Below are 27500 nucleotides of genomic sequence, written 5' to 3' on the forward strand. Positions count from 1 at the left end.
TCTAATATTCTAATCTCTCTCTCTTTCCTCTCGCTCTCTCTCTCTCTCTCTCTCTCTCTCCTCACATGGCAATCTCTGAAGAAGTGGTTCCTGATGTACCCAATACTTTTATTCTTTCAAATTTGTTGTCATATTCTCTCTCTCTCTCTCTCTCTCTCTCTCTCTACTCTCTCTCTCTCTCTCTCTCTCTCTCACATGGCATCTCTGAAGAAGTGGTTCCTGATGTACCCAATACTTTTATTCTTTCAAAATTTGTTCATATTCTCTCTCTCTCTCTCAATTCTCTCTCTCTCTCTCTCTCTCTCTGCTCTCTCTCCACGACCTGCTCTCAATGAAGAACTCAGCATCAGCGTCTTCTGCTTCACTGACGAACCAACTCTACTGGGCCTTTTCAACGGTTGTGAATTCGCAAACGTTTTCAGTTTCTTCCTCTGGTGGAAACGCTTAGCTTCCTTCCACCAGGTTGTGTCTGCATGTATTACCTGGTCCTCTTTCAAGATTATTTAGTTTAATATTGGTTAGGATTCCGTACCAATGCTTGTCTTCTTCAGTTAAGTGACGGTGGATATTCTTGAAGTTTATGACAAAGAAAGGAAATTTATTTAGATTCTAGACTTTTGACGTTTGTTATAAAATAAATTTTTTTAACCAGTATATTTCTGGTTATTATTATTATTATTATTATTATTATTATTATTATTATTATTATTATTATTATTATTATTATTATTATTCAGAAGATGAACCCTATTCATATGGAACAAGCCTAAGGAGGCCATTGACTTGCAATTCAGGCTTCCAAAGAACTCGGTGTTCATTAGGAAGAAGTAATAGAAAGTTATGGGAAATAGAGAAAAAACAAGTCAAATAATAAATAGATAAATACATTAGAATGTAAGTAAATCATTTATATATTTTTCTAATAAAAACTGCAAAATTCACAAATTAATCGGTAAATAAAAATGTAAGTGAAACGTTAGAATATAAGTTGAATTGTATTAAGGTAGTAATGAAAATGTGATGAAACTTTCATCATCTGTCTATCTGACTGTCTGTCTCTCACTCTCACTAATCGGGAACCTAATCGATGTGTTTGATTAAAGTCTCTAACTTTACTAGCGATGTAGTTATTACAGTAATAGATTTTTAAAGCAGTAATTTTCTTAGAAATGGTTAATCTCTCTCTCTCTCTCTCTCTCCCTCTCTCTCTCTCTCTCTTCTCTCTCTCCTCTCAAAGAACAGGCTAAAAAAATCTCGAAAACAACTGTATATTAGAATATAAAACTGAGCTATCAACAGATAATTGTTCGTACTACAAAAAACATTTAATAGAATTTCCTGCAACACTTATCAACAGTCACAGGTTTCTCATTTTTTTCCTCCAGTAGGAAAATCACTTTAAGGAAAAAAAACCTAACTACAGAGTAATTTCCGTAAAGAATAACGATACCTCGTAAACTTTACCTTTATGGGTTTCCATGAACGTCTCACTCCATGGAAAATGGTATTGCCTTTTGAAGCATGTGCCCATTCATCCAAACTGAAAAAAATATTTTAACTGGTGAGAATAATGGGAAATGGTCTGTTTTCTTTGGGAATAATGGACTGTTATACATCAGTTATAATTCAAGGTTTTAATATATTTTAATGATTTTAATGTTATAGAGTTAGATCAACTAAGTAAGCTCAAAGATTAGGAGAAACGTAAGGGAATAAATATCCACTACAACATTTTATAAGAGAAAAAAATTTATTTTCGAGGTGAAGGACTATCCATAGCTGTTCCTAAAAACAATTGGATAAACAATTCGATTCAGATATCCAAGGCTCTTGACCTTCTCTCTCTCTCTCTTTCTCTTCTCTCTCTCTCTCTCTCTCTCTCTCTCTCTCTCTCTCTCTCTCTCTCTTTCTTTTCAGCTAACAGTCTTTGGAACGTATGAGCAAATGAAAAGTTTAGTCTATATGTATACATCTATATTTGAGAGAGAGAGAGAGAGAGAGAGAGAGAGAGAGAGAGAGAGAGATAACTGAAAGCACATCTCCATGAAGACATTGATCGCTCAGAAAATGAACTCTCGCTTTCGTTCTTGCAAAATTAAACGAAGCATAATTAGCAAGCATAAATTTTTGCCTTATCTCCTATAGGAGAAATTCTTGCCAGAAACCTTCTGAATATTCAAATATCCCGAGAAGTTTCATGGTGAAGATAGATCTCATTGAGGACAGGAAACTAGTTTTGAATATATCTCTGGCTTGAACGTTTCTCTGTTGCTTCTCTCGATGGGAAAGTTTATATTCTTATCATGATAACGTGGAATATAGCTTGTCTCGACTATTCTGCTATATCTTACTGAAAGGATGAGAAATATAGATTGTATGTTCTCTGCCAAATGCACGAGCTGTAGGTGAAGTTTTGTAGATAAAAAACGAGAGAGAGAGAGAGAGAGAGAGAGAGAGAGAGAGAGAGAATTAGAAGAGGACTTAGAGAGAGAGAGGAGAATTCTTCTTTCTTTGGGAATATAAAGCTAGGCTGTCATGGTTTATATCATTATTATATTTCTAACAATTTAGAAATTATGCAATTGAAAGCTCCGGCACATGAAACGACGTGTCTGAGCTTACAAATGGTTAGCTGGCCTCCTTTCCCCCTTTTTAGGAACCTTTTCTCCCAGTCACATTAAATATTCGGAAGATTTTTATCACAAATTCAGAGAAGCACATATATACCACTTCACAACATAAAACTTTTAAGCCTTGACGTGGACTCCCTATTCACAAAAGTACGAGTACAGGACGTTCTTCAGTTTTTAAGGGAAAAAATTATCCCCCTATTCAGATCATTTCCATTGGCGCTTGACAAAATAATAAAGTTAGGTTGAATTATGTGCATCTATAACGTATTTTCATTCGGGGAATCATTCTACAAGCAAAAATTCGGTGTAGTATGGGTAGTCCTTTAAGTCCTGTTTTAGCCAATCTGTACATGGAATACTTTGAAACCACAGTAATAAATGTAATAAAACCCCAAAAAAAGCTGTGGATGAGATATGTAGATGATATTCTAACATTGTGGGATAATAGATGGGGCAATTTTAATGAATCCCTTTCAAAACTAAATTTAAAGTTGAATGGGAAACAGACAACAAAATTCCTTTTCTTTATGCTTTAATAATCAGAGACATGACAAAATACAAATTTACCATATAAAGAAAACCAGCGTTCTCACTTTCATACATTCACTACTTTAGATATCATGACATTGCTATCAAGATAGGGGTAGCCAGCAACCTGTTCTTAAGAGCCTTACGAATTTGTTCCCCAGGTTTCCTGGAAAAAGAATTTGAACTAATTCGTAAGCAACTTTCGTCTTTAAAGTATCCTGACCATATAATTGAGAAAGCAATTCACAAAGCATACTTAATTTTCTACTGACCCGCTCAAGACAAGACCATAGAGACACCCAACTATAAAATAAAAACTCCACACCCGGACAGGATTAAGCCGGAAGACTCAGACGCTCGGAAAATCTAACTATTTTGCCTTTACTTATCCAAACAACTTTATCCAAATCACTGATTAACGTCCAACAAAGGCAATCCCAAAGGACAAAGGTGTTTACGAAATCCAATGCCTGGACTGTGACCAATCTTACATTGGATTTACAGGAAATCACTTCCCCAGAGATTAACACAACATAAACAGTCAGTTATGTATGGACAACAGAACTCAGCTATTTTCAACCATATAAATGAACATAATCACAGAATAAACTGGAATTTGTCACTTATAATTTAAAGCAGCAACTGCCAGTACAAGAGTCAAATGATGGAATCGGCCTTGATTAAACAAGAGGCAGGTGATGAACATCTGAAAGGGAGCATGGGATTCAGATGTTATTGACAAAGTTTTCATTCAACCAACACGTTAAGAGAATTAAAGGAAGATTATCAGCGGGGAGTGACCTAAATTGGCTACCTGTGGATGGATCTCTTGGTATAGATACCACCTTTCTGTAACTTTTCTCATTCATCTACCTGAAGAGGAGACAGCAGTCTCTGAATTATATAGTATTTTTCTTTCTTTATTTTGGCCTTTTTATGGGCTCCTTTTATTAGATGGAATTCTGTTGTAACAGAACATTTTTACCAGTCATATGTAATATAATATATATATATATATATATATATATATATATATATATATATATATATATATATATATATATATATATATATATGGGGATACAATCCACAATGAAGTAAATTTCTCTTGTAGTTTAAAAAATATAAATATATTGTAAAGGATTAAAGCTTTCGACCATCAACTGTGGTCTTGTCACTAAAGAGGTACGACATAGTACCTGGCTTCTGCATATATATATTATATATATATATATATATATATATATATATATATATATATATATATATATATATATATATCTATATATATATATATATATATATATATATATATATGTGTGTGTGTGTGTGTGTGTGTGTGTATACATATACAATCTAGCACGAAAGTCAAGGTTCTTGAGAATATCATAAAATCCACTTAAGAAGGTGAGTGAAAAGCGGGACTTGGAAGAAGTACTTTCGGAGTATACGTGTGAACTGGAAAATGCAGAATATAATATGAAACTATTTGTTCCAAGTCCCCTGAAGCCGTAACTTGATAACGAGACATCTGTACAACGACAGAGAGAGTCTCTTTGAAATATCGACTAAGAAATATGGGACAATTCCCAGGTGACAAAGACCCACAAATTTACCACGTGTTATATATTGCAAATTCATTATGATAAGTTAACATTAAAGTTAAAGTTAGAAAAATTGGAACTGTTGTTAAATAGAATTATATTATTCAGAAATAAAATTTAAAAATATGTAATCTGTACAATTTAACATATTAATATAATGAAAAATCAATATTATATTTTAATATTAATGCCATAGTAGTAAAAATTGTACCCTTACCCAGATAAAATTGTGGATAAACCACACTTTGCATTACTCTTAATATTACTTGACTTTCTAAACTATTCCCCTAACATGGTTAGCTAGCTAACTGCTATCACTTACAGAATAAGGGCATAATATGAAACTAAACAAATTATGGATGATAATATACAAAATACTGGTTAAACACAATTGACGAAATATCCATTAGAGTAAGAAAGAATTTAAATGTCACTTTATGAGCCACATAAACAGCTCTGCATCCGAACCGGTCAATCAATGTTCAAGGCTCGCTGAGGCCCCTCGGATTTCGAAAGAAGAGGAGAATTGTTTCAGTTTCCAGGGGGACGGAAGATGATATCATGAACCAGGTAAGCACTGAAACAAGTATAGATGGCGCCTGTGAAACCTCTGAGCAGGAAAGAACACATACCTACACAGATTCCTAAAGCAGAAGCAGTGGCATGCATTATTAATATTTACACGATATATGTGTGTGTATTATTATTAATGTTCTTTGTTTATGAACTTAGCAATTCATCTTAACTATGAAATAATACTCATTGCTACGTTAATTACATAAAAATTGTATGTGTACCTTCATGAGAAGTATTTCCCGTTCAAAGCGTGTAATGAAATAACTCTATCCCATTTTAGCCACAAACTTAAACAAACAGCCTCTTACGTAAGTAAAGAAAACATATAAAAACCCATGTTTTGCTCTCAGTAATCTAAACTTTGTTGTTCGTGGACTTTTGAGGAGACTGGACAATAACCATTTTGATATTACACGTGGGGTGGTCCGCACTACCCAAACTTTAGATTAGAAAAGTCTATCTTGGTCACAACGGAGGTTTTTGCTGCAGTGGCGAAGTGGAGTTCACGAGGTTGGGGGGAGGGGCTACTCGTGTCTTAGGCAATATGTGAAAAAAGCTGGTAGATTTTAATTATCTTGGGCCAAGAATAGGTAGAAAAGGGAAGTAGTGGTGATCGTATTTTCTTTTTTCCTTTTTTCTGGAGTTGGGTTTATATCAGAAGTAGTGGGTTATGTGCGTATACACACGCACCGCACACATTATATATATATATATATAATTATATATATATATAATGTAAATATATATCTATATATATATCTATAATATATCTATATATATATATATATATATATATTTAAACGTGAAACTACTGGTCATTTTTACCAGATACATATGTCAATGTAAAAGCCATAGTGCACCCTTAGCACCTCAAATTCTTTGTTCTTTTTTGTGTACCCTTGTCACGACAAAGACTTGAGATCCAATTTCAAAGAAATTTGAAGAAATCATGATGTCCGGTAGCTGGAAACGAACCAGTGATACCATAATTAAGTCGAGGTCAGGTCGGCAAGGTGGCCCCCGTCGTGGTTATGGTATAGTGGGTGCGCTTTCCCCGCTACCGACATCCAGATTTCTTCATATTTCTTTGAAAGTTGGATCTCAAGGCTTTGTAGTGACAAGCGTATCCAAAAACAAGAGCAAAGAAATTGAGAAGTGAAGAGGGCATCGTGGCTATTACAGATATATATATATATATATATATATATATATATATATATATATATATATATAATATATATATATATTATATATATATATATATATATAATGTATCCATCTGTTTTCAACTTAAAGCAATTGACAGAACAGCCATACATAAAACAACAAAACCATTGGGCCAATGTCTCAAGAGCCCTTGAAAATTCAAGAAATAAGAATTTTTTTTCTAGGCGATTCCTCATAAGAGCCTTAGACTTTTCCATACAGATGTTCTCAACCTTCTTTTTATCACGCCTTCTCTAAGAGGTGGTCCTTCCCTCACGTTCCCCCTGCATCTGTCTTTAAGTCAAATTCCCAGCCAGATTTAATGGAAAATAAGAAAAGAGATGAGAAGTTTTTTCATTTTATGGGGAAAGAATTAGTGAGATACTTAACACTGTTTCTTAGCTACTCAATCTTGAATGCACTGTTGAATGCCAGAGAATGCACAGCGCAAGTCCCCTGCAACATTCAACCCGTACCTGTTTCTGTGTTTTGGTCTTGAGAGCAACGAGCCTGGAAAACGCAGCTTCACAGAGAAGAGTGGACGTACGGATCCGGACATACTTAGGAACCGAACGAGTCCAACTAGAGTAGTAGACTATAGGAAATTAACTTATAAGGAGAGACTTTTTTTTTTTTTTTTTTTTTTTTTTTTTTTTTTTTTTATAAACTTCTTAATATTAGTCCTCACTCTTCTTAAGAGAATGACGAATATAAGCGGAAAAATGTTTGATTTTTCCCTAGGTTCGCCAACACCCTCCCCCCCTCACAAACCTAAAAATACTGACTCCCCCAAAGTTGAGAACTGTTTTACAAGAATGAGAGAAACCCTTTTATATATTGATCGACGAAAATAGGGAGAGAAAGACAGTTGTCGTGCCCCGAATAAGTTCTTGCAGAGCTGCTGCATAGCGCTCTTCAGTAACTGACATCAAGTAATTCCTAGTCGAGAGAAATGAATTGCTGGAGATATCCTATCTTTGTCGATGCAGGCTAGTCTCTCTCTCTCTCTCTCTCTCTCTCTCTTGCTCTGTAAATCAAATATATTCACCAGTAGGGCACCTTACAGGCAATAACTCGCGAAGCTTCAAGTTAAACCATCAAAGGGTTAAATAGCTATCTCGGAACACTACTACATAAACGTTGTTAAGAATTGCATCTCCAATCGTCTCCCAACATGAAACTGCTAAAATTAATTATGACAAAGAAGCAGAAGAAGCCTTGTTAAGTTGTTTGTTTACAAGCTCCCTTTGAAAGGCTCCTCACTGTTTCTGGTTTTTTTAGTCCGCATTTTGAGGTCTTTCTCGTGTTTTTTGGGCTCCAACTTGTGACTAAGATGGCAGTGAACTAGATAGTGCTTCAAGTTAACCTATTTTTAGCATAGACTCTTTTATTTAGAACATTTTTTGCCTCAGACCTCTAGGCGTTCTCAGGCCCGGGGCTTCGGGTTGCCTCAGGCATGTGACGTCATCATAGAAAACGGACCGTCCTCTTCCTGATGGCGATGGCAAACTACACCCCTATACCAATGAAACTTAAACCAAAGACTTCAGTTGGTTTAAAGTTTTCCTGTCCCCCTAATTACGACTCCGCATGTGATGTCATTTTCAATAATTTGAAAATAAATAGAAAAGACATACGAGGATTTCAGAATATACCAAATAACAGAGTTTCTGTGAAATTTCTTCAGGCCAATGTTTTTGACGTCTTTATACGACAGTATGAAGACAAAGTGATTAATTTTGGTGACGGGGAAAAGGCCCTAGTAATTAATTTGAGCAGTGTATATACTTTTGTATCAGTACGTAATGCACCCTTTGATTTGGAAGACTCCCTTTTAAAGAATTATTGTCCTCGGCCAGTATGGGAAAGTCCTCCATCTAAGACATAACACTTTTTCTCATGGGAGGGCGAGTGGTCTGCTAAATGGAACACGCACTGTGAAAATGGAAATAAAGAAAAACAACCCATCCTCCATAAATATCTGTGGTTATAATGTTGTCTTTCTGTACAATGGACAAGGAAGACGTGTTACAAATGCGGAAGAGACTCTCACATGGCAGTTAATTGTAACATGGATAGCGAACTGAAGTTAAATATTTTCAATTTGAATGACTTTCCAGCAATGCCTGGTAAGGATTCTGATAAGGGTGAAGTACTTGACGGAAATGGAACTTCTGATATTCAGCATTCGAAAGATAATGAAGGAAATGCGGAGCCACCATCTGATGAAAATAATACTGGCAATGACAAAGAGGAATCTAGCATCCTTGAAAAAGACCAGATGGGTAATGTATGCGAAGTAGTAGAACAACTTGTAACTTTTCCCTTGTCCCAAAGTGTTGATGATGTTACTGGAAACCCAACTGAAATAAAAGATAAATCACAAGACGTGGATTGTAATGTTTCAACTAATAATGATGATATAAAGGTACTGACAGTGACATCTTTGAAATAAAAAGTGCACCCGAAGGTGCTTCTCAAGTAATGGAAATAACTGATAATGAAGGACCTCGCTCACAAGACGAACCTCGTGTTCCTTTTACAATTGAAAGTCTCACTCCCGTTGATGATGATAAAAATGAAGAATTGGACAGTCTTGAATAAACTGTTGTAGCGGCTTCAATGTATAGGAATGATGAATCTGTGGATGATATGCCAGAAGAATGTGATATGGATTTAGAGGTAAAGAAAGTGATATTGAAGATGATTTGGAAAAATGATGATAAAGGTTCAAACATGATATCAGAAGGTCAGTGGAATTTAGGTAAATTAAGGTTTTCTAAAGGAAATTCCACTAAGGAAAAAAGGAGGGAAGCAAATATGAATGGGAAAGGTAGGTTGTCAAAAAAAAAAAGAAAATTTAATTGTTTCATTTTCGGTTATATAATGGCTCTTTCTGTTGCCACTTTAAATATTAATGGCTTAAATGAGGTAAATGAGCAAATGAAGGTTGTGTCTCTTATCATGTACTATAAAATTTATATCCTGATAATTCAAGAGTATAATGTTAAAGATTTTTCGGTTTTGAGTTATCTCGCTCATTTTACGAGTATAATGTTTAATCCATCAATCAATTTAAAAGGAGGTACAATTATATGTATAAATAATAAAACAAGTGTAAAACTTTTAACAAAGGAAATGGACATTGGTGGAAGAATTGTGGGTGTAAGAATATGTTACAATAAATGCATTATACCTGTCATAAATGTGTATGCTCCATCTGGTACAAGTAAATCTGCAGAAAGGGAAGACTTTTTCCCTTTTAGAATGAAATTTTGTACTACCTGAGACATAATAATGATTATCTAATCTTTGGGGGTGACTTCAACTGCATAACCAGCACAAGAGATTGCTGTAATAATAACAAAGCCTTGCTGTCTAAGTCTATGAGTACTCTTGTGAAAAACCTTGCCTTGAAAAATAATTACAAATTCTCAAACAGAATACCAGAGTACACTTATGTACGTGAAAACTATATATCAAGGATAGATAGGATGTATACTGTCAAGTTATTTGATAATATAATATCTGCTGACACTGTTCCAATAAGTTTTTCAGACCACAGTATGGTTGTTTTCAGGCTAAAAATTAACACACATGAAATTTGCACAAGGTATTGGAAGTTGAATGTGAAAGTTTTAGATTCTGATGAAACTGAAGGAAATTTTATGCATGTATGGCAGTGTATAAAGCAGAAAAAAGGTACATTTGATAACATACTTGTATGTTGGGACTGGGCAAAATTGCAGTGTAAAACAATATTTGTCAAATTATGTAAAAAGATATCACAAGAAAAGTATGGCTTGCTGAACTTGCTACAAACAAGACTACGGCATCTTTATGACATAAACTACAAAACTAGTGTAAATTATGACAATATTAAGCTTCTCAAAATAGGATTTGTGACATCTATAATGAAAATTTTAGAAGGTATAAAGATAAGAGCCAAACTATATGATCTTACAATGGGTAAAAAAATGTCTGCACATCTACTTGGTGCTGAAAAAAAGAAAAATCATAATAGCATTACCAGCATAAAACAACCAGATGGTTCCATTATAGAAAGTACAGGGGGAATGTCTGTTTCTATTAAAGAGCATTTTGAAAGATTATTTAGTATGGTCTCAGGTCAGGAAAAAAGTCAAGACTATTTTCTTAGCTTCTGTAATTCTAGTTTGAACCAAGAAGATGTAAATTTGTTAAGCAGAGATTTAGAGGAAGCTGAGGTTTTCGATGCTGCCCTTAGTATGTGTAAAGGTAAATCACCTGGATATGACGGGCTTCCTGTAGAATTCTACAAAAAGTGTTGGTGTATATTAAAATCTGATATAATAGAGGTGTTCAAATTCATTGCCACTATGCAATGCATGTCAGATAGTCAATCCTCAGGTATAAGGTATAATAAAATTATTAGCTAAAACAGGAGATTTATCCTTGGTGGAAAACTGGAGACCTATAACCCTACTGAACGTTGACTATAAAATCCTTGCTAAAGTTTTAGCAAACAGATTGAGATATGTTACTGGGAAGATCATCTCCCTGAACAATATTGTGCCGTGAAAGGAAGGTCAATTGTGAATTGTAATAATACGATTCGAGTTGTAAATTTTCAATCAAAACAAAACTGTCAAGATTTGGCAATCTTAAGCTTAGATTGATCTAAAGCCTTTGATAGGGTTAATATGGATTTTGTTTTTAAAGTAATGAAGAAATTTGGTTTACCATTGGAATTTGTGGACCTAGTTCGAGGTTTGTATAAGGATTGTAAAAGTCGTATTTTTGTAAATGGGTTTATTAGTTCCTCCTTTTGTATTAAAAGATCTGTAAGACAGGGCTGCCCGATGACAATGCTGTTATAGTGTATATTTCAAGGACCTTTATATAGGGCAATGAAGGAGTAACAACAAGATAATAAGACCAAACCTACCTAACAGTGTAAATATATGTCTGCAGGGTTATGCAGATGATTCATCTATGATTTTGTCAACTGATGATTCAGTAAGAGAGTGCTATAAAGAAATACAATTGTTTGAAATTGCGACAGGTGCACAGCTAAACAATGACAAAACTAGTATAATTGGGTTTGGTCAATAGGAGAACCGAAACACCTGGCCTCTCAGTTGGTTAAAACTGTTGAAAAGTATAAAAATTCTTGGTAGTAGTTTTATTATGATGATTTTGAGATGACGTGTGAAGAGAATTGATCTCGCCTTGCTAAAAATATTGAAATATCAGTAGCTATGCTTAGTCCAAGACAACAGTCTATTTTCCAGAAGGCTATTATTATTAATTCTCTAGTTCTGTCCAAAGTTTGGTATATTTCTCACACCTTGCCTCCATTAAAAAAGTACATTGCTCAAATAAATATGCATATTTTCCGGTATGTCTGGAGGGGTACTTACCATCCTTTAAGCAGAGACACTTGTCTAAATAAAAAGGTTGATTGGGAATAATAAAAGTTTATTTTAAATAATTAGCGATTTTCAGTTCGACAGCTCTGAGTGATATAGGATTGAGCAATTTCTATTGCAAGATGAGAATAAGCTTTTTGTTAGATTTGAAGGAAATTAATGAGATTTCACTTTTATCAACATCATTTTATTCAGTAGCAATTGATGTCATCAGGAAAGTTTCTCGGCATGGAAAATTCCCAAACTTGAATAGTAAAGACTGCTATAAATTTATAAGACCAGAAAATGCGCCAAAAATTGAAGAGAGTTATCCACTTTTGGACTGGAAAATGGTATGGGAGAGCATAAACAAACCTTTCATTGGTATCATGGAAAGGGAGTTAGCCTTTAAATATGCACATGGAACCTTGGCGACCAACAACTGGCTAAAAATGTTAAAAATCAAAAACAGTGACAGATGTGATCATTGTGAAGATGTTGAATACACCTTGCATATTTTTTACTTTTGTAGTCACATAAAAACATCATTGGGGTATTTCAAAAGTGTGCTATTCAATACTTGTAAAATAAATAGAGACTATTTTTTTTAAACATTAATGTTCAGTTTCAATTATAGGACTAAAAAGGATCGTATTAGTACCACTGTATTAATTGTAGGCTATTTATGTGCTGTTTGGGTCAGTAAAAAGAAACATTACACAAAAGAGGAAACAGATGCCTTTATTAAAAGCAAATTTTGTTATGATAGGTGGCTATTAAATAGAGTAAATTAATTACTGTTTTTGAATAGCCAGTATTAATTTTGTAAGTAATACCACAATTAATACCTAGTGTTAAGAAAAAAAAGTTTTGAAGCCTAGTTAAAAATAAAAAAATAAATTCAGTAATTTGTAAATATTGTAGGTATACATATTTGTAATATTTTGCAATATCTTACTTATGTAAATGACATGTAATATTTTTCTGATAAAAGTTTAAAAAAATAATATGACAAATGATACAAGGCGAAATTATTCTTTAATAGAGGAAGTGAGAAGATATAGTTTAACTAAGCCTAGTATTCGAGAAAACTATCGAATTTGGTGCTGTAATCATCAATTTTGAGAACTTTGTAAGGCAATAATGAAATATAATTTAAATGTGGATTTTTTTTTTTTATATTTTAGCAAATAAAATTTTATATGGGATGAAATGTGAAGATATAAGGTTTCATCTACCGAAAGAATTATTCTTTTATCTTCAATATTTTTGGATATATTGGCATTGGAATAGTTTTAGGGACTAATGCAATAAATAAAACATTTGAATGCGAGCTTATGATATTTTAAAAATAAATCTTATATGGATGAAATTCAAAGATAGAAGTTTTATCTGCCGTAAGAATTATTCTTTTATCTTCAGTATATTTGGAGATATTAGCATTTGAATAACGTTAGGACCCGGATGCTCCTGGCCACCAGTAATGGACCCGTTTTTAGTAAGACTTCGCTCCCCGGTCGTAACTATCATTTAGGGACAAAGGAACATGCTCTCTCTCTCTCTCTCTCTCTCTCTCTCTCTCTCTCTCTCTCTCTGTCTCTCTCTCTCTCTCTCTCTCAATGGGGGAAAAAATCATTATGACATTAAAAACCGAAAAATGAGGCAACCTGAACGAATGAAGAAGCTCTCAACATAACAATCAATCTAGAAGTATTTCAATCCGGGATCTGTGAGGCATCACGGGCCAGTTATTACCTACAGTCATGTTTTCATCAGCAAAAGCTCCCATCTGGCAATACTAAAATGGGAATCAGAAAATGACATGATAACTTTAACACTGGTGAAATTAATATATATATATATATATATATATATATATATATATATATATATATATATATATATATACATTGTAATTAAAAGAATATTAAAATCTGATTCTCATTAAGTAAAAAAAATAGATATGAATAAATAAATGATACCCATCTTCTGAGGAGGCATAATCAAACCAACTTATTTCAAAGTTTAAGGATTTTCACTCTGTGTTTGACAAATTACAAAAGCTGCTTCTTTCTCTCGCCCTCAACAAAGTTTGACTTGAATTCATATTGGATCATTGAGCAAGAGAAAGCTTTTGATTCGAGTGATGCAAAAGACTGAAGGGGAATCGTAATGTATTGGATAAAAACTACCACTTCACTCAGTTCCAGAGTTCCTTTATTCCTTCCACCGTTGGACTGTGGAACAATTGTGGAAAATACTCCCTGAGGACGTCGTGCAATAGAGACTTCGAAAGTTTAAGCAAAGATGCAATGCATTATCTCCTTAAAACAACTCAACCTTGTATTTTAATCATTCAATTATATTTTAATCAATTATATAATAATTTGATAATTATTTTCTTTTCTGATAACTTATCTCTTCTTTCTGGACTTCTCATTATCCTCTGTTGCTTCTTTCAAAAGAACACCATATTCTTTGGGAGATTGATTTTCAAGTCAATGGCCCTTACTGGGTTGTCCCATATGAATAGAGTTTTATGTTCCTGAATGATGATAATAATAATAATAATAATAATAATAATAATAATAATAATAATAATAATAATATAATAATAATAATAATAGTAATAATAAATGGTGAAGGATAAGATCTTCCTTAGTCACTGAACTACATCCTTAAAGGGCGTAAAACATTTAGGTATAAATAATTTAATCTCCACATACCATTTCTAAGGCATATATTTCCCATTCTCTCATATTTAGTAATTTAATGTGTTCTCCCTAATTCCTAACGTAGCAGGAACCCACACGGAAGGTCTTATTGCTATACAGTCTCCATATATAAACAGGAAATCCCTGAGATACAAATTAGCAACCGGTCTAAATTAGTTTAGGGAAATCAACTTGACCTAAGCTACCAGAATAAAAGAACGTGTACTTGCTTCTACGTAGCAACGCCGAAGGAGAGAGAGAGAGAGAGAGAGAGAGAGAGAGAGAGAGAGAGAGAGAGAGAGAGAGGTATCTTCAAATTAGCAGCCAGTCTAAATTGTTTTGTGGCAATTATCTCTTTTCACAGTTCCAGAAAATCTACAAATAACTGTCTAGAATTATTGCTGTGAAGCTTCTGTTGATATGGTATCTGTCGTAAAGTTTCTTTCTCGTAAGTTCTTATGTGGACAATTATATGTGAGTCTATAAAGCGGTATGTATGTGGAGGCTTATATATATATATATATATATAATATAATACTTAATATATATATATATATATATTATATATAAAATATATATAATATAATATATATACATATATATATATATATATATATATATATATATATATTATATATATATATATATATATATATATATGTGTGTGTGTGTGTGTGTGTGTATGTATGTATGTATGCATGTATAACTGAATCACGAAAGTTTGGAACGTGATAAATCCATAAATCTGCTGAGTAAGGGACGTTGAATGTCGAGAGATCTTGCAGAAACTTCGTTGTTGATTTTTCCTTCGGGCTTATACCTCTATATATATATATATATATATATATATATATATATATATATATATATATATCTAATAAATATATTATATATATATGACTGGTAAAAATGTTCTGTAACAACAGAATTCCATCTAATAAAAGGAGCCCATAAAAACACCAAAATGTAGAGAGAAAAGTACTATATTTCAGAGACTGCTGTCTCTCTCTTCAGGTATATGAATGAGAAAAGTTTACAGAAAAGGTGGTATTTATACCAAGAGATTCATCCACAAGTAAGCCAATTTAGGTCACCCCCGCTGATAATCTTCCTTTAATCTTCTTAAGCGTTGGTTGAATGAACACTGCGTCGACGATATCTGATATCCAATTTTTAAGGGAAAAATTATCCCCCTATTTAGATCATTTCCCTTTGGCACTTGACAAAATAATAAAGTTAGTTGAATTATGTGCATCTAATAACGTATTTTCATTCGGGGAATCATTCTACAAGCAAAAATTCGGGTGTAGTATGGGTAGTCCTTTAAGTCCTATTTTAGCCAATCTGTACATGGAATACTTTGAAACTACAGTAATAAATGCAATAAAACCCAAAAACATGCTGTGGATGAGATACGTGGATGACATACTAACATTTTGGGATAATAAGTGGGGTAATTTTAATGAATTCCTCTCAAAATTAAACGCATTAGTGCCCAGCATCAAATTTAAAGTTGAATGGGAAACAGACAACAAAATTCCTTTTCTTGATGTTTTAATAATCAGCGACACGACAGAATACAAATTTACCATATACAGAAAACCAACGTTCTCACTTTCATATATTCACTACTTTAGCTATCATGACAATACTATTAAGATAGGTGTAGCTAGCAACCTATTCTTAAGAGCCTTACGAATTTGTTCCCCAGATTTCCTGGAAAAAGAATTTGAACTAATTCGCAAGAAACTTTCATCTTTAAAGTATCCTGACCATATAATTGAGAAAGCAATTCAAAAAGCAAACGTAATTTTCTACCGACCCCCTAAAGACAAGACCAGAGACACACCCAACAATAAAATAAAAATTCCCCACCTGGAGACGATTAAGAGAGTAACTCACACCCTTGGGAAATCCACCCTTTTGCATTTACCTACCCAAATACCTTAGCCAAATCCCTGATTAACGTCCAACAAAAGACATCTCCCAAAGACTCTGGGTATATGAGATCCCATGCCAGGACTGTGACCAATCTTACATCGGATTTACAGGTAAATCACTTCCCCAGAGATTAATACAACACAAACGGTCAGTTAGGTATGGACAACAGAACTCGGCTATTTTCAACAATATAAATGAACATAACCATAGAATAAACTGGAATATGTCACATGTAATTTATAGCAGAAACTGCCGGTACAAGAGTCAAATGATGGAATCGGCCTTCATAAAAGAGAAGCAGGTAATGAACATCTCAAAAGGGAATTGGATATCAGATATCGTCGACGCAGTGTTCATTCAACCAACGCTTAAGAAGATTAAAAGAAGATTATCAGCGGGGGTGACCTAAATTGGCTTCCTTGTAGACGAATCTCTTGGTATAAATACCACCTTTTCTGTAAACTTTTCTCATTCATATACCTGAAGAGAGAGACAGCAGTCTCTGAAATATAGTACTTTTCTCTCTACATTTTGGTGTTGGTTTTATGGGCTTCTTTTATTAGATATATATATATATATATATATATATATATATATATATATATATATATATATATATATATATATATATATTATATATATATATATATATATATATATATATTTATAAGCCTCCACATACATACCGCTTTATAGACTCACATATAATTGTCCACATAAGAACTTACAAGAAAGAAACTTTACGACAGATACCATATCAATAGAAGCTTCACAGCAATAATTCTAGACAGTTATTTGTAGATTTTCTGGAACTGTGAAAAGAGATAATTGCCACAAAACAATTTAGACTGGCTGCTAATTTGAATTACCTCTCTCTCTCTCTCTCTCTCTCTCTCTCTCTCTCTCTCTCTCTCTCTCTCTCTCTCTCTCTCTCGGCATTGCTACGTAGAAGCAAGTACACGTTCTTTTATTCTGGTAGCTTAGGTCAAGTTGATTTCCATAAACTAATTTAGACCGGTTGCTAATTTGTATCTCAGGGATTTTTCATTCGGGGCTTATACCTCTATATATATATCTATACTATATATATATATTCCTATATATATATATATCATATATATAATATATATATATATATATATATATATATATATATATATATATATATAGTATATAAAAAGAGGTATAAGCCCCGAAGGAAAAATCAACAACGGAGTTTCTGCAAGATCTCTCTACGTTCAACGTCCCTTACTCAGCATATTTATGATTTATCACGTTCCAAACTTTCGTGATTCAGTTATAAATACATACATACATATATATATATATATATATATATATATATATATATATATATATATATATAATATATATATATATATATAGATGTTAGGAAATTTTTTTCACAAATAATTTCCCGAAATAATCTATAGATTACTAATTTTTGTATAAAAATACAGAACCTCGTAAGAAAAAAAATGAGAACTTTACAGAACACCAATAATAATAATAATAACAATAATAATAATAATAATAATAATAATAATAATAATAATAATAATAATAATAATAATAATAATAATAAAAACAATAGTAATACAGAACCATAGAGGGTATATACCTGGAGTTGCGATCTCTATACCAATACTACGTAGTTCAGTGGTCATTCACCAGGGCGGCGCTGCTAAGCCTTGCGGCCATTTTTAAAGATCTGCCAACCCACAAATTGAACAGGGGTTTTATTCTATTGTTAATGTTTAATAAGTAATCTTTTAGCAAATTTTTATAGTTTAGTGAGTAAGTGTTTATTGAATGTTTATGAGTAAATTTTTAGTATAGGGTTTAGTGAATATTTACTGAATGTTTAGTGTTTTGTGAAAGTTATTGAATCTACATTATGCAAGTATTCAGTGAATATTTAGTTAGTCTGTAGAGTTTTAATAAATGTTTTGTGAATGTGTAGTGTTTAAATAATCAATGAATGTTTAGTGAGTGGTTAGTAAACGTTAGATTAAGATATTCAGTGAGAGTTTAATGGGTGTTTAGGGTTGAGTGAGAGTGTTTTGTGAATGTTATTGTTAAACAAATGTCTAGTGCATAAACATTCAGTGAATTTTTAGTGGATGTTTAGAGTTTAGTGAATGTTTAGTGTGCTAAGTGTTTAGTGAGTTTTTAAGGTTTAGTGAAGGTTTAGTGCATGTTAGTGTTCAGTGAATGAATGTTTAGTGTGCAAGTATGTGTAGTTTGTGTTTATAGTTTAGTGAAAATTTTTTGTGAATGTTAGTGTTTAACAAATGTTTAGTGTGTAAGCATTCAGTGAGTGTTTAGGCTTTAGTGAATGTTTGTGTTTAGTGAATGTTTAGTAAGTATTCAGTCAATGTTTAGTGAATGTTTAGTAAATGTCTTATGATTGTAAGTTTAGTGAATGTTTAGTGAGTGTTTATTTTGTGTTTAGTGAGTGATGAGTGGGTGTTCATTCACTGTTTAATGAATGTTTACAGGTTTAATGAGCATTTAGCATTTAGTGAGTATTTAGTGTTTAGTGAGTGTTTAGGGTTTAGTGAGTGTTAAGTGTATAGTGAATGCTTAGTGAATGTTCAGTGAGTGTTTAGTGTATAGTGAATGCTTAGTGAATGTTTAATGAGTGTTTAGTGTATAGTGAGTACTTAGTGGATGTTAGTGTATAGTCAGTGCTTAGTGAATGCTTAGTGACTGTTTAGAGTTTAATGAATGTTTAGGATTAAGTGAGTGTTTAGTGAATGTTTACTGAGTGTTTGAGGTATAGTGAGTATATAGTGAGTGCTTGGTGGTTTATAAGTGTTTAGTGAGCGTTTAGTTTATTGTGAGTGCTTAGGGGTTTTTGACTATCCAGTGAATGTTTAGTGGTATTGAGTGTGAGTGTATGTTAATTGTAAATGTTTAGTGAGTGTATAGTAAGTGTGTGTATAGTGAGTGCGAGTGTTTAGTGAGTGAAAGTGTATTGTGAATGTAAGTGTTTAGTGATTATACATAACTGTTTAGTTAGTGCTTAGTGACTTAATGTTAAGAAAGTCATGTAATCTACAGGAACCATTTATGCTAGACACTGCTTAGATCCAACAGCAGATGCTTAGGCCTTGACCACAATGGTTGGAGTACTTAGGCCAACCTGCTTTTGTAAGGTAATCTTTCTCTTTGAAATTGGGTCCAGTAATAAAAATGATAATACCAGCAACAATAATATACTAGCACACCAGTAGTATAAAGTAATAAAGTATGGTACCATGAGCTGGACCGAGACCTTTCAATATGGATACTCGAGGTCACACGTTAGGCAGGGAGATCGCCACTCCAGTGATATACGCTCTATGATCAGAACAGATAGGGTGATACGTGCAAATAGATTAGACGTGACGTTGATTGACAAAATCAAGAAAAATGTATCACTCATTGATGTCGCAATACCATGAGATACCTGAGTTGAAGGGAAAGAGAGGGAGAAAATCGATAAGTATCAAGACCTTAAAATAGAAATAAGAAGGATATGGGATATGCCAGTGGAAATTGTACCCACAATCATAGGAATATTAGGCACGATCCTAAGATCCCAGAAAAGGAATCTGGAAAAACTAGAGGATGAAGTAGCTCCAGAACTAATGCAAAAGAGTTTGCTCCTAGAAACTGCACACATAGTAAAAGTTATGGACTACTAAGGAGGCAGGATGCAACCAGGAACCCCACACTATATAAATACACCCAGTCGAATTGGAGGACTATGATAAAGAAAAAGGAAAACTAAAAATGAAAATAATAACAAAAAATCCACCCAGTCGAATAGGATGACTGTGATAATAATAATAATAATAATAATAATAATAATAATAATAATAATAATAATAATAATAATAATAATAATAAAAAGAAGGAGGGAGAGAGTGACTACAGTATAGAGGACTGCGTTAACATCGAAAACAGAGCACTGGGGCAATATCTGAAAACCAGTGAAGACGAGTGGCTAAAGAGTGCATGGGGGAAGAAGGACTAATAAAAGTAGACGAAGACCCAGAAATATACAGAGACAGGAAAAGACAGAAAGAACAGAGAACTGGCACAACAAACCAATGCACGGACAATACATGAGACAGACTAAAGAACTAGCCAGCGATGACAATTGGCAATGGCTACAGAGGGGAGAGCTAAAGAAGGAAACTGAAGGAATGATAACAGCGGCACCAGATCAGGCCTAAGAACCAGATATGTTCAAAGTACGATAGACGGAAATAACATCTCTCCCATATGTAGGAAGTGCAATACGAAAAATGAAACCATAAACCACATAGCAAGTGAATGCCCGGCACTTGCACAGAACCATACAAAAAAGAGGCAGGATTCAGTGGCAAAAGCCCTCCACTGGAGCCTGTGCAAGAAACATCAGCTACCTTGCAGTATAAGTGGTACGAGCACCAACCTGAAGGAGTGATAGAAAACGATCAGGCAAAGATCCTCTTGGACTATGGTATCAGAACGGATAGGGTGATACGTGCAAACAGACCAGACGTGACGTTGATTGACAAAGTCAAGAAGAAAGTATCACTCATTGATGTCGCAATACCATGGGACACCAGAGTGAAGGAAAGAGAGGGAAAGAAAAAATGGATAAGTATCAAGATCTGAAAAGTAGAAAGAAGGGATATGGAAGGGATGCCAGGGTGGAAATCGTACCCATAACATAGGAGCACTAGGCCACGATCCCAAGATCCCTGAAAAGGAATCTAGAAAAAACCTAGAGGCTGAAGTAGGCTCCAGGACTCATGCAGAAGAGTGTGATCCTAGAAACGGCACACATAGTAAGGAGAGTGATGGACTCCCTAAGGAGGCCGGATGCAACCCGGAACCCCACACTATAAATACCACCCAGTCGAATTGGAGGACTGTGATAGAGCAAAAAAAATAAAAAAATAAATTAAAAAAAATAATAATAATAAGACGACAGGGATGATGAGGTATCAAACAACGACACATGAAGAAACGCCGACAGGACGAATGGGTAGAAAAACATTAGACAATGGATGGAGCCAAATACGAGAGAACAAAGATCCCCTCCATGAAAGCCTACAACGCCAAGAAATTAAGGGAGAAAACAAGTGAGGTCAATGAAATAATGAGCATAATACACACCACCAGTATCACTGAAACAAATAACTTGGCATATGCAGGAGCAAGATTAGTAGCAGAACTGATGGGGATACGCACCAACACCACCAGCACAACCAACCCAACAGAAACCAAAAACAGCAACCTCCTTGGAAAAGGCACCTGGAAAAGCAAATCATGGTGATGAGATCTGACTTGAGTAAACTGAAAGAAATGGCAGAAAAAAGGCTAAGAAGCAAGAAAACAAAGGAGGAACTCAACAAGAAATACAAAGTACAAGAGAGGGGACTAACAACCACCAAGAAATTCCTGAAGCCGAACCAAGTAAGAGACTCTGGGAAAACATATGGAGCAATCCGGTATCACACAACAAACATGCAACATGGCTCCAAGAAGTCAAGGAAGAAGAAACAGGGAGAATAAAACAAAGATTCACAGAGATCACGACAGACACAGTCAGACACCAACTAAAGAAAATGCCAAACTGGAAAGCCCCAGGTCCCGATGAAGTCCATGGATACTGGCTCAAAAACTTCAAGGCCCTACACCCACGAATAGCAGAACAACTCCAGCATTGTATCTCAAATCACCATGCACCCAAATGGATGACCACAGGAAGGACATCCTTAGTACAAAAAGACAAGAGTAAGGGAAATATAGCCAGTAACTACAGGCCTATCACCTGCCTCCCAATAATGTGGAAATTACTAACAGGTATCATCAGTGAAAGGCTATACAACTACCTAGAGGAGACAAACACCATCCCCCACCAACAGAAAGGCTGCAGAAGGAAGTGTAGGGGCACAAAAGACCAGCTCCTGATAGACAAAATGGTAATGAAGAACAGTAAGAGAAGGAAAACCAACCTAAGCATGGCATGGATAGACTATAAGAAAGCCTTCGACATGATACCACACACATGGCTAATAGAATGCCTGAAAATATATGGGGCAGAGGAAAACACCATCAGCTTCCTCAAAAATACAATGCGCAACTGGAATACAATACTTACAAGCTCTGGATAAGACTAGCAGAGGTTTATATCAGGAGAGGGATCTTCCAGTGAGACTCGCTGTCCCCACTACTCTTCGTAGTAGCCATGATTCCCATGACAAAAGTACTACAGAAGATGGATGCCGGGTACCAACTCAAGAAAGGAGGCAACAGAATTAACCATCTGGTGTTCATGCACGACATCAAGCTGTATGGTAAGAGCATCAAGGAAATAGATACCCTAATCCAGACTGTAAGGATTGTATCTGGAATAGAAAAATGCGCCTTAGTCAGCATACAAAAGGGCAAAGTAACAAGAACTGGAGGGATAAAGCTACCAGATGGGAGCAACATCAAACACATAGATGAGACTGGATGCAAATACCTGGGAATAATGGAAGGAGGGGATATAAAACACCAAGAGATGAAGGACACGATCAGGAAAGAATATATGCAGAGACTCAAGGCGATACTCAAGTCAAAACTCAATGGAGGAAATATGATAAAAGCCATATACACATGGGCAGTGCCAGTAATCAGATACAGCGCATGAATAGTGGAATGGACGAAGGCAGAACTCCACAGCATAGATCAGCAAATCAGGAAACATATAACAATACACAAAGCACTACACAAAGACGAAGACCCAAAAATATACAGAGACAGGAGTATGACAAACAGAACAGAGGACTGGCACAACAAACCAATGCACGGACAATACATGAGACAGACTAAAGAACTAGCCAGCGATGACACATGGCAATGGCTACAGAGGGGAGAACTAAAGAAGGAAACTGAAGGAATGATAACAGTGGCACAAGATCAGGCCCTAAGAACCAGATATGTTCAAAGAACGATAGACGCAAATAACATCTCTCCCATATGTAGGAAGTGCAATATGAAAAATGAAACCATAAACCACATAGCAAGTGAATGCCCGGCACTTGCACAGAACCAGTACAAAAAGAGGCATGATTCAGTGGCAAAAGCCCTCCACTGGAGCCTGTGCAAGAAACATCAGCTACTTGCAGTAATAAGTAGTAGGAAACGATCAGACAAAGATCCTCTGGGACTATGGTATCAGAACAGAAAGGGTGATACATGCAAATAGACCAGACGTGACGTTGATTGACAAAATCAAGAAGAAAGTATCACTCATTGATGTCGCAATACCATGGGACACCAGAGTTGAAGAGAAAGAAAGGGAAAAAAATGGATAAGTATCAAGATCTGAAAAATAGAAACTTAAGAAGGATATGGGATATGCCAGTGGAAATTGTACCCATAATCATAGGAACACTAGGCACGATCCCAAAATCCTTGAAAATGAATCTAGAAAAACAAGAGGCTGAAGTAGCTCCAGGACTCATGCAGAAGAGTGTGATCCTAGAAACAGCACACATAGTAAGAAAAGTGATGGACTACTAAGGAGGCAGGATGCAACCAGGAACCCCACACTATATAAATACACCCAGTCGAATTGGAGAATGTGATAAAGAAAATGGAAAACTAGAAAATAAAATAATAAAAAAAAAATCCACCCAGTCGAATAGGATGACTGTGATAATAATAATAATAATAATAATAATAATAATAATAATAATATAATAATAATAATAATAATAATAATAATAATATAATAATAATATAATAATAATTTTGGGGAAAAGAGATTCGAATCCTTTAGTGTCGACGCTCTTTTCTCCCGAAGTATTTTGGTCGCTTTTCCTCTCACCAGAATCCTTCCCCATTTGGTCTTGGGTAGAAAATCCAGGCTTTCAGGTAAGATATATACATCTAGTAGCTTAATACGAAAGTACTGGCGGTGCTTTCATATCCCAGGGACAGAATCTTATTCCCTTATTCAGCTGCTTATTGCCAAAGGATTGTCGGCATTTTCATCACTGATATTTCGTGAATTTTCTTTTATTCCTTAGTTCAATATTTATGTTTTACCTAATAATGAGAAAATATCTCCAATAGGGTTAGATCTCTATCTCCGTTCTCGAAAGTCGGTTAAATACACAGTCTGTTTTCATTTATTCAATATATCCTTTTGCTTGATTCGTCATCAGATATAATTTCTAGCAGACTTTGAGTTTTATTCTCCCGTCTCAAAAGTCTACTCTTGCCTTGTGTAGTTTCAATGAAGAGATTAAGAATCTTCCTTTGAAATACTTATAAACGGAAAGATGGAAGCAACGTAGTGATGGGTTTTTGTGTGAAGTAACTAGATGTGGATATTATTCTATAAAATCACAGAAATAGTTTTTGTACATCTCGATATAAGCATCTCGTCTCCATGCTCAAATGCAAAGTTAATATGATTATCCTCTGATTGATAGCATACGAGGTATAGACTGCACTTGAAATGTTTTATTCTTTATCATGAGAACTGGGTACCACTCTTAATGTCATGAATATACATATTTTTAACATTGTTAAATTGCACCGTAAGATAACGTCAAAAACTAAGGAAATCTCTCAGATTCGGTAATAGCCCATAAAAACTTAATGGACAAATGAATATTTAATCTGACTTCGCTTTAACAAATGTGAATAACTCATAATCCTCATTAGATATGAAGGTAAGATAATTGTAATTTGACAATCACCCTTTGGAACTGAACGTTTCTCCTTATGAATAAGAAAGGCTGACTTGGTTACAAAAGTATCACGAATATTTGAGATGGTTTCAATGTCTGATGGATGATAGATGCTTGACATTATCATGCATGACTCATTATGTTTTGAATTGCTTTTAAATGTCTCGATATAACAAAACAAAACAAAAATAAGTAAATCAATATGTTTCAAAGCAAGCTTCTATTTGTCGGTTTATTGGAAATGAGTCAGAGACTACCGAAATAAAATAAAGTAAAACTTGCATTTCATGGATGTCTGTTGCTTCTGAGAATTTTCTCTTAAAAATAAAGATATTAATAAAGGTTATTGTGGCTGAGAGAGAGAGAGAGAGAGAGAGAGAGAGAGAGAGAGGGCGAGAGAGAGAGGAGAGAGAGAGGGAGAGATGAGAGGAGAAGAGAGGAGAGGACGAAGAGAGAGAGAGAGAATCCTCCCTAGTTAGTTTTAATAATTAATCACATTCGATTGCGATTAAGAAAATTATTTTATTGATATATTCAGGCATCAATGCAATGACTAATATTTAATTCAGAGATTTCTTCTTGTTACAAAGTATCTTTGGCAACTGATCAATAAAATCAATAAAAATCTACGTTTCCTATTATGCAAAGTGTGAACTCTAATCATAACAAAAACGTAAAGATGAAAATATGTATAAACAGAGAATGCAAACAGGAAAACTTTAGAAATGCAAATAGGATAAGCTTATAAAAAAAAGAGATTCCCTACGCAGCTATGGAAAAGGAAACGCATCTCATTTTGGGGACTTACTATACATATCCTCAGAATTTAAACTCAACAAACAGTGAGGTTTAGGAGAAAATTCTCTCCCTCCCTGAGTCAACAGCGAGGCGTTATTTTGAAAAGACATGTTGCTGTACAGATGGAGAGTCAGATAGAACAAAGGTTATATATTAGAGTTTTTACAAGTCCCATTCGACCTTGCAACTTTTCGAAAACCTTTTAATTTTGGGAGAGTTAAGAAATACTCTTAGTAGCATGAGTCTTAAAATGGAAAAAGAAATCCACATTTATGTAACTGTACATATATTTAAAAACAAAACTGTAAAGATAGCTTTCGGGACTGCTATCCTTACAGTTTTATCTTTAAATATATGTAGTTACATAACAGTGGATTTGTTTCTCCATTTGGGAGAAATAGATTTCAAATACATTTGTTTTCTCCCCGTTAAAACGTCTGATAACTATTCCCCGTAAAACTACACATGACCTAAACATTCCAGTTTTAATGACGAGCACATTCAACACAGCAGACCAAAATTACATAAAGCGTCCCACTGAAGCAGGGTCCGAATTTTTTTTTTTTTCTCTCTCTCTCTCTCTCTCTCTCTCTCTCTCTCTCTCTCTCTCTCTCTCTCTCTCTCTCTCTATATATATATATATATATATATATATATATATATATTATATATATATATATATCATATAGATATATTATATATATATATATATAAAGGGTCGAGGAATCCACCAAACATTGTGAAGAATATTTTATTAGGAACGTTTTCATACTACTTCAGAGTACATCTTCAGCCTGTAATTATAAATTGTGACAATTTAATTAACAGTAAAATAAAATAAACACATTAAGACTAAAACATCAAGATAATAAGTTAATTAAAAACCTTAGAGAACATTTAAAACAAGCAATAGACTAAAACTTTAGAAATATGTAATTAAAATTTTAGAAACATTTAAAACAAATAAAAAGAGGACAATTACCCTAAGTAAAAGCCCTAAGTAAAAAAGTAGAGAAGGGAATGATTTGAAAACACAGTTCGGCCCAGATCTCAGGTTATTGCTAAATACAACGTGGCAGCAGCCACGTTTGCATTTAGAGAAGGAACCAGTCGTTTGATGTATAATGACTCAAGTGTCGTTAAGTAATTGTTGGGAGTGCTGTCAATGATGAGAAAGTGTTTTATCAATATTAATTTTACATATTTTGGCGTGGTTACGGATATTGGATAATTCTGGATTTGTTATTCGTTGCCTGTTCTGTAGCTAACACCTAAGTGACTAGAATATCTCACTTTTAGTAACCGTTTGGTCGATCCGACGTAAATACCAGGACAACCCGGACAATTAAATTTATAAATGACGTTCGGATCTCATGAA

The sequence above is a fragment of the Macrobrachium nipponense genome, chromosome 38, assembly GCF_015104395.2.
Source record: "Macrobrachium nipponense isolate FS-2020 chromosome 38, ASM1510439v2, whole genome shotgun sequence".
In the NCBI taxonomy this organism is placed as follows: domain Eukaryota; kingdom Metazoa; phylum Arthropoda; class Malacostraca; order Decapoda; family Palaemonidae; genus Macrobrachium; species Macrobrachium nipponense.